The sequence below is a fragment of the Momordica charantia genome (assembly GCF_013281855.1).
Source record: "Momordica charantia cultivar OHB3-1 chromosome 3 unlocalized genomic scaffold, Mcharantia_2.0 BLBB01000003.1, whole genome shotgun sequence".
NCBI lineage: Eukaryota > Viridiplantae > Streptophyta > Magnoliopsida > Cucurbitales > Cucurbitaceae > Momordica > Momordica charantia.
In genome coordinates this window covers 6,380,591-6,390,302 of record NW_028275161.1, presented here as the reverse complement: position 1 = coordinate 6,390,302, position 9,712 = coordinate 6,380,591, and the positions used below count along the sequence as shown (strand labels likewise).

The following is a 9,712-nucleotide window of genomic DNA, read 5'->3' as shown; positions in this document are numbered from 1 at the left end:
GAAATCATTTTTAATTAAATCAAACTCATATTGATAAACCATATTACAATCAAATTCTAATATCCATCTCTGATCATCTTGAATCCAATTCAAAATTAACTTTATATTATAATGTATCAACATACATTATCTTAACCGCATCTCATACAATTAACTTTGATTCCCATTAACAAATTTGAACAATGAAAATTATTTTCAAGACTAAATGTTCTTAACCACCATTCACGAGCTAACAAGGGGACCTAATGAACATACAAATCGGAAGCTCCAAGGATACGAGATTAATTTATTAAGCTCATTAACCATATTAATCAACATCTATTAACTGTCGGTCACTCCACTAAAGACCCACAACTGTAGAATATTTTGCGTCCATTACTTTTGACCATTAACGACAAGTCAATCCTCCATGAGTGTTCATAACCACAGCCGGGTCCAATTACCATTTGACCCCTATGTTACATCTTGGACCTTAAGTACCACTAATCCTCTAATGAACAACCCGGTTATGGTCCAACCAATAACTTGAAGTCCCTCTCGAGCCAGTGATAGGGTGCGGCACTATGTCCCAAATTCAGCACTTAAAAGAACACTCATTTATTTACCCTAAAGTCGGGAAGGAGTGAATTTCATCTTGTGTAGTTATATTCCCAGCCTGTCACTTGGTCTCATCGCCAAAATGGTACGAATATTGAATCGGCGACTGAGGCCAGTCTCACCCATACAAATCAAAGGACAAACCCTAATAGGCAAGAGTCCATAACTCACTCATGATTGAGATCGAGTCACCTGGTCATCCTATTGAAATATTAATCAACTAGCTAACGGTGTTATAGCCAAAGTGTAACGCCCCGCGTTCTCTGACTCGTTTATTTTAAGAGATAAATAGTATCTTTGGATTTTCCCTAAGCTTATAACTTTAATTCTTGGATTTTATATTTTTTGAATTCTAATTTTTGGCTAAATTAGAATTAAGTTTAATTTCATTGGATTAAGATAATTTAAGTTCTCGATCAGTGTAGGAGATTTTTAGTTAAATCTTAAATTCATGGGTTTTTTTTTACTCTTAATTTCTACTTATTGGATTATTATTCTTGGCTATTAGAGTTTAAGTTGGTTATTTTATTTCGGGTTGTTGTGGGTTGTATTTGATTTCTAAAGTGAAATTTTGGGCTTGTTGTTTTGGGCCTCCTTTAAGATTTGGGGTTTGGGCTATAAGTTTTAAAACAAGGTAAAAGAAAAAAAAAGGATTAAATCAAATTAAAAGACAAAAAAAGAGGGAAAACCCTAAATCTAAATCTTTCACCTTTCTTCTTCATCTTTTTATTCTTCCCCACCGCTGCCCGCCGCCCCAACAGCCTTCATCGCCGGCGACCACACCTCACGGCAGCGTTCTTCGGCAGCGGCGCCTCCTCGAACCAGCAGCAGCCTGACCCTCGGCGACCTATTCGGTGGTAGTTCGCGAGCACGACGGCGTTCTTCGGTGGCGGCGCGACTTCAGAACCCCTTCGGCAGTCGTCGACGGCAGCAGCGACGGCATCCTCCGGCGATGGCAGCAAGCAACACGAGCATTGGCCGGTGTCCTCCTACAGCAGTTCGCGGTGGAAACTAGCGACCAACAACGGCACGCTCCAAATCGCCACATCTCGCCTTCCTCGAGTAGTAGCAGCCCGATTCCGGTGAGTCCAACCATGAATGACGATCTTTGAGCATTGTGGATGACCGAGACTCCCAGTTCGGCTGCTGCAGCAGCCCGCGCACCCAGATGGTCGACGACCCACGGCGTCGATTGAAGAAGTTTGTGGCGACGCGACCCTTAGTCGGACCTTGACCTCAACAACCCGACCCTTGTGCAGATAATGCTCGATTTGTAGCAGCCAGCAGCGTTAGAGATGGTTTTATAGCGTTTCCCGTGCTGTAAAATGCAAAACAGCTTAGTTCCTTGGCATTCGGCGATTACCCACTTCCGTTCGAGGCCCGATTCACGTTATCCATACCTTTTCGAGCAAGATTTAGGTTACCCACACCTAAACGAAGTTGTTGTTGCGGTAACGAGCCCTTCGAAGCCCTTAGAGTTGGTTTCAAATGCTGAAACATATAACTAACTTGCTGTTTTAATGTTTTAATGCTTAGGTGTGGGATTGATGCAAGAAGTATGAACTTGTTTTTGAGTAAGTAGTTCTTACTGGAGGGATTGGTTGTTGTGTGCTGATATGATATGGTTGTTTGCTCGTGTGCCCATGTGTGATACTTGCATGTTGCTTGTCGTTGTTATCATTTAGTAAACATCATTGTTGATAAAACTGTTGATATATCTTGGGAAAATTATGTGGTTGTGTGAATCAATTGTAGCCAGGTAATTTTGGATGACTATGATTGAATTGTTGTTATGTTCTAATTGGTTTTCATGATGCAATTTGTATACCGGTACTATAATCTATTGTTTTGAAAGCATATTGAATATTTATGAGAAAGTGGTTGTGTTTGGTGTATGCTGGGTACTTATCAATTATATTTTGGTTAAGTTGTTGGTTGTGCCTTTCTGTGAACGATGCCTGTTGGAGCTATTGGATCATGCTGGACTATTTTAAATTGATTGGTTTTAACATATGATCATTTTGGTGTATCGCATATTGGACTGCTATGAGATTGGTGATGCATGAGGCATGGCGTAGTAGCAAGTAGGACTCTTGTGAGAGTTTTGAGACATAACAAGGTAAGTAGACAAGGGGCGTGTGCGTGCGTTAATGTATGCTAAATGGTCTCTAACGTGCTAATTTTGTAGCGTTTTATGCAAATTCTATTACGTCAATGTGCTAAATAATTCTCGTTGTGTTAGTCGATATACTTGGAATTGTGTTGGATGTTTGTCGTTGAAAATGGTGAGATTTCTGCTTTGCTAAACTGATGAGTATTGCTGTGGTAATGTTGGTTGCCTGGATATGCATGAATTGTTCGGCGTGTTTCGTGTGTGTTATTATATCTAGCAATGCTTATTGAATATTGATGTTGTATATTAAATGTTGTGGGTGAACTGTGTTGGGCTCTAATTGTTTAAAATTTGTTTGGTATGCTTTGTTGTGACAAAACTCATTGTGGAGCTATTGTTAAGAAATGTTACATTATGAAAGCATGATTGGTTTATTGTTTCATTATTAGAAGGATGTTTATGTTGTGGAAGCATGCTGAATGGTGTTTGTGAGTTGAAATGTGCATGGGTAATGGCTTAAGAAAGCATATGGTTAGACTATGGTGAGAGTTGGATTATTGGAGTAAAGGAATGAGTGAGTGTCAGGGCCTCGGGTATAAATGGTCGGGGGCTGATACGTCACTAATGGAGTATCGAGGCCTCGGGTAAAAATGGTCGAGGGTCGATACGAGGAGTCCTTTGGGAGGAAGACTATTGGGGCCTTGGGTATAAATGGTCAAGGGCCAATAGATGGTGAAGTCATCGGGGCCTCGGGTATAAATGGTCGAGGGCCGATGCAGCAGTGTCGGGGCTCTGGATATAAATGGTCAGGGGCCGACTCTACTCGAAGGACTTAACTGCGGAAGGCTCGGATAGCTGTGATAAGCGTAGAGGTACTTGAGATGTTAGGGAGACTAGAGGTTGGTAGTTAATGTGTTCCGGGTTGTGGTTGTCCCGAATTTTATAGAATGTGTCTATGTTTGATTGCATAATGTGATGAAATGCATGACTATGAATGTTTCATGATTTGGTTGAGCATGATGAGTTTGACATGCACGGTACATGTATAGTTAAACATCTACATAAACTGCTTCTTGTGATATGTTTCTATTTATTCAAAGCTTGAGAGTTGTGATAAGCATAATATGTTGATTATTTAATAAGCATTACACGTTGTTTCCTTGATAAGTATGTTGTTTGTGCGTGACCCTTCGGATAAGGGCTGCTTACTTAGTACTGTGGTGGTACTCATCCCTTCTTTTTCCCCTCCAGTTTGCAGGTATCGAGCTAGCTCTTGGGATGGTGATGGCGAGGAGGAGGCTTGATCGGAAAGACCATTAGCTATGCCGCGTGCAATCAATTTCCTTTAGTTAGGGTAGTATGACTATTTAATCTTGTAGTTGAGTTGTTAGTGGTTGGTTTTGTTTAGTTTTATTGTCTAAAGGATGTTGTAAGGTTGCCGATTCACCATTCTTTTTAGAGCATTAATTTTGTTAGCTTCTTGAATTACGGGAATGTAACCTACTTAGGATATTTATGAATACATTTGTTTAAGTTGAACGTACTTGAATTAGTTTTTACTTCATTACCATTCGAGATGTTAATATTCTTTTAGTGGATGGTTTATAGTTGGTAAAGGTTTCCTTGAAGGGTTTGTTTAATGTGAAGTCGGCCTTAAATGGTTTATCTGTATAGGATGTGAGCTTCTCTTAAATCTTTAGTGTTGTTGTCCTGATTGTTCAAGCTCTCGTGAGTGTTGAAAATTAGAGTAGAGCAGGAGAAGCGTGGTAGCTTTATTGCTTGATATTGTTGTGAAGATAATTCTCTGGTTTATGTGAAAATTATAGGTAGTTTTAGTAACGGTCCTTGTTTGGAAATGATGAAATTCCTGGGGCGTTACACAGAGAAAAATTATTTAGAGATCCGATCTTATATAAACTCATTGTATAGAATACCCCCACTCGCATGTCTCCACACGAATGACCTGGATCTAGTCATTTGTAACTATTACAAAGTGGGCCGTATCCATAGTGTTACCACGATAAGGTACCCAACCTTATCCATATACTATAACCCGTTTAGGTTACTACTGGAACATTATTCACCTGTATATCGAATATATACTGTATATATATACACTTCTTGTTTGACTTCGCAAGTGTACGAATCGTCACATTAAAATAAAAGTAAGTAAACTATCGTCTCCACAGTGAATGAATGGTTACTAATTACTAAATTCTCCACTTCAATTTTATCTGAATGTCGAACGTTTAATGGTGGTGAAATGAAGTAATTCTTAAAGAAACCAGTTCAATAACAAAAGAAAATATCATAACTATCAAGTATCAAAATTTAATTCAAGCGAATTAAACTTTAGAGGATGACTTCAATGATATCGCCCTTTAACTCCTCCTACTACTTTGTTCAAAACTTTTCTAAACAATAGTTCTTCGCGGATTCTACCCTATTGACTATATGTCCTTTCTTAATCAATAACCATTTTCTTCGAAAAGTAGGGTATCTATATCTCTATGAGTACTCTGATGATTAAAATAATAAAGCACGTAGAACCCAAAAAACTATGCCACAAAATTCACATAAATATCTCTATCTCTTGCTTTAATTTGGGAGAACTATACAAATATAGTCAATAATCTTGTTTCTCAACCTTGATTTATGACAATGAATGAATGTAAAGAATGGCCAAATCTCAACAATGCTTTAAGAATATAAAAGTTATCACAACCAGCAAATTTAGAAAGAAAATCAAATAGAAGAGTCAAGTTTTATAAAGGTAACATCAATGCCTAGAAAATGTATTTAGTTCATGCTTGAATATAGAAAGAAAAACTCAATCAACATCATTGATGGAAGTTGAAGCGAAAGGAAAGAAAGAAGAAGAGAAAGAAAACAAATTCGATGATCTCTTCAGCCTCCATCCTTCGTGTTCCTTTCGATCTTCTCAAAATCCAAACTTTTCTCTCTAAAAAATCTTCTCTCTTTTATTTTTTCCTCTCTTGCCACTAGGAATAGAATGAGATATTTAACAAAATTCTGTCACGGGCGCCTAGGCGCTCAAATGCGTGCCAGCAAAAACTTCGCTTTAAACTTCATAGGGCATAGGTGCCCAACATTCTGCAGGTTGGCCCCTAGGCACTCAGTTGCACACCTAGGTGCCCAACATTATGCCATTTTGTCAATTTTCGGCCGTAGCTGCCCAACACACTAGAATTTGACTCACTTTTGCTTCTTTATTTACACTAATTTATGCAACTATTACTACTGAGATCGCTAAAAAGCCACTCATAACTTACTGCTAGCGGAGTGTCTATAAGTGAGAAAGCGAAATATAATTGCATTTTATTTCCTCTCCATTTTCTTTCCGCTCTTTTCTGTGTCCTTACTTATTTTTATTTTATTTTTTTGCTAATCTTTTCCCGTCTCTTATTTTCTCTCGAGCAAATAGTATGCAAACATACAAATGTGATATATTTTTTTATATTAACATTTTATTTCTGAAAATTAAAATAAACATGTTCTTTCTGAAAAATAAAGTAGCAAAATACACTGGGAGGCAGTGTCGTCAATGTGGAAAGATATTCGAAAGCGCAAAAAAATATATTAAACAATTAGGAGAAGGACTTATCGTTTAGTGTTTTAATGTTCTAAGTATAGAAAAGAATTGCACAAAAAACTTTATTAAACAAACACATTTACAGATGGCTAACGACTTATGCGAACAACAAACGCTAAATTTCCTTAACTCCTTAATTATCATCATAGACATGAGGTACTAACAAGAACACCCGAATGGAAAACTAATAAAGATTTAGCATGTTTTTCATGAATGAAAATAAGCAGCTAAGTGCAACCATTAACCAACGAGAAAAACAATGTACTAAGAATTGTGTGATCAATAAGGTTGTAAAAGGACAAAAAATAAAGCCAAACCAACTAGGCAGACAATAAGTTCAGCATGCTTGGAACTAGTTTAACATTTACTTTGTAAGAGGAAAAACTGGAATCAATAACTCCAACTACCATTGTCTACCATAACTCAACAATGAATCGCACCACACCCAAAGTTAAATCATGAATTCCCCCAATGTATGAAAAAGTGCATAGAGGAAAAGCAAATAATCAAATAAAAATAGGATAGAGGACAGTAACACTTCTTTTAGTGGCACGACTTTAAAAATCCGATAACTCCGTTGACTTCTTCTTTTTCCTTTTTTCTTCCTTTCACCTTGCTCTCTTTCCTACATTCAAAAAGTAAAGTAAGAATGAAATAAAACTAAAATATAAAAATAAAAGAATAAATAAATAAAAGCTGCAAAAGAAACGGTTTGGTTGCCTCCCAATAGCGCTTGATTTAGAGTCCTTAGCCTGACTTTTCTTCTCCTCTTAAATGTAGTTTAAAGCAGTAGTATGATGCATATGACGTCGAAGAAGATGGAGATGATGGTGATCTTGCTCCAATGATGCAAGAGCAACTCGTGCGGTTATAATAAGGATTGGGATCTTTGAAGACTTTGAAAATGATTGACTCGTCTCGAACTCTTAGTTTCAGCTCTCCCAACTCTACATGAATCTTTGCTATTCCCGTCGCCAAGAAAGGTCTTCCCATAATAATAGGCATGTTTTCATTTTCCGCCACATCCAACACTAGAAAGTCCACAGGGAAGATGAATTTGACTACTTTGACAATAACGTCTTCAATGATCCCCCTTGGGACTTTATTGATCTATCAGCCAACTACAATGAAACTGCGGTCGATCTCACCTCTCCAAGTCCCAATTTCATTAAAACAAATAAATACATTAAGTTAATACTGGCTCCTAAGTCATATAAAGCATTTGCAAAGACAACATCACTAATTGAACAAGGAATAGAAAAGCTCCTTGGATCTTTTAGTTTGGCCGGAAGTTTTCTTTGTAGTATGGCATTACACTCCTCTGTGAGTGAAATCATTTCATAATCCTGCAGCTTTCTTTTGTTATTCAAGATGTCCTTCGTGAATTTCATATACTGTGGCATTTGTGTGAGAGAATCTACAAATGGAATGTTAATATGCAGTTTGTGAAAAATATCAATAAACTTAAAGAACTGCTTATCCTTTTTGTTTTTATGGAGGCGTTGAAGAAGTTGAATGGCTGATGAAGTGGCTAACCGTGGTGTCGTAGTGTCCTCAACTATCTTAGTGGATGGTTCTGGTGTAATCTCTATTTGTTGAACTTCTTTTGTAGGCTTCTTAATTTGCTCTTGTTCAACAACCTCTTTACCATTTCTCAAGGTAATTCCCTAACAGTGCTCCACTGGATTCACATCTGTTGTGCTCAACAAATTACTTGGAAGCCTATCCACAATCATGTTGGCCAACTAACCAACTCGTACCTATAAGTTACAAATAGAAGTTGTTTGATCTTGGAAGTTTGTCTTTGTTTTTGTTATGAACAAAGTTGTATTATTTCCCAACTACACCATTCCCTCTTTAAGGCTAGATTTCTTCACTGGTTGTTTAAATCCGAGTGGTGGAGTAGGATTCTGGACCTGATTTTGCATCGATGAGAAGTTAAGATGATTGTGCTAACCTGGATTATAGGTGCTACAATAGGGGTTATTTGGATGGCGATTAAAATTCCCAAGAAACATAACTTGCTCATGTTGGCCTTGCATAAATGGGTTCCCCACTCGGCAATTTTCACTACGATGGTTACCATGACAATATTCACAAAATATTGGTGGTGTTAGAATAGCATTTACCGCAAGCTGACTTGATTGAAGTTGCTCGGTAAGCGAAGTAACATGCGGTATCAATGCAGCGATAGCATCTACCTCATTTACTCCCATCGGCATTTTTTAAGCTAACCTCTCACTATGCCACTGATAGTTGTTCGATTTCATTTCCTCCAACAAATCATATGCTCAGCTTTTAGTTTTATCCACGAAAGCCCCTCCTGATGCTGCATCAATTGTGGTTCTTGTTCCATTATCCAACCCACTATAAAAATTATGCACTTGCATCCATTTCGGTGACCCATGGTGGGGGGCACTTTCTTAGGAGCTCCTAGTATCTTTCCCATGCTTCATACAACGTCTTTCTTTCAAATTGAGCAAAGTTGTTAATCTCGACTCAAAATCTCAGTCGACTTAGTAGGAGTAAAGAACTTGGCAATGAACTTATGAGCCAAATCATTCCACGTCTGAATTGAATATGCAGGCAGAGACTTCAACCATTGCTTAGCTCAGTCCTTTAGAGAGAATGGAAAAAGCCTTAGTTCAAGCGGATAAAACTCTAGAGCATGACTTCACCGCTATCGCCCTTTAACTCTTGTTACTACTTTATTCAAACCTTTTCTAAACAATAGTTGTTGGTAGATTCTGTGACGACTCATAATTTCCCACAAAATTCTAGGTCACATTAACTACCCAACTAATTAAACTTAACCCCCAAATACGTCATGCCAACTCCCTATACAAACAAATATATAAAATCAAGTTCCAATTCTCATCAATTTAACGATAAATCAATCTCATAGAATATCATTCAACAACATTCGTGGACCACCTCACGAGGCAAGTTTATTATTCAAACTAGGCAAAACTCAATGAATGGAATAAAACTAAAATAGGCACCTATCCCGAAATGAAACTAACAACAAGGGGGAATCTCCCAATTATTCAAATACGAACAAATAGTTTATTGACCATAACATAAGATCTTAACTAATCACTTAAGCTAAGCAAGAATGACTAAGCAGCCTATGGTCCTCGCTCGTCATGTCTCCTCCGTCCCATCACCATGGTCGCCCACGAGTCCTTCACCTGAAACAATCATTGTAGGGGGGGTGAGTATATAAAATATACTCCGTAAGTAGCCCTCACCAACACACACACACATCATGCTCGACTATATCAAGAAACATTCGTAGCATGCTTTTCAATACATTATGCATTCAAACATAAACACATTCCATAAAATTTAGTGACAACCACAACCAGGAAGCACATTAACAACCAACC

The 9,712-nt window shown here is 37.9% G+C and overlaps 1 long non-coding RNA gene across 1 annotated transcript; it reads left to right on the top strand.

Annotated features, from left to right (window-relative positions):
- Positions 1-1,296: 1,296 nt before the first annotated feature.
- LOC148212244 (uncharacterized) lies at positions 1,297-4,286 on the top strand. Its single transcript, XR_015789853.1, has 3 exons — positions 1,297-2,048; positions 2,134-2,716; positions 3,962-4,286. It is a non-coding gene; the product is annotated as an uncharacterized LOC148212244 (long non-coding RNA).
- Positions 4,287-9,712: the final 5,426 nt, after the last annotated feature.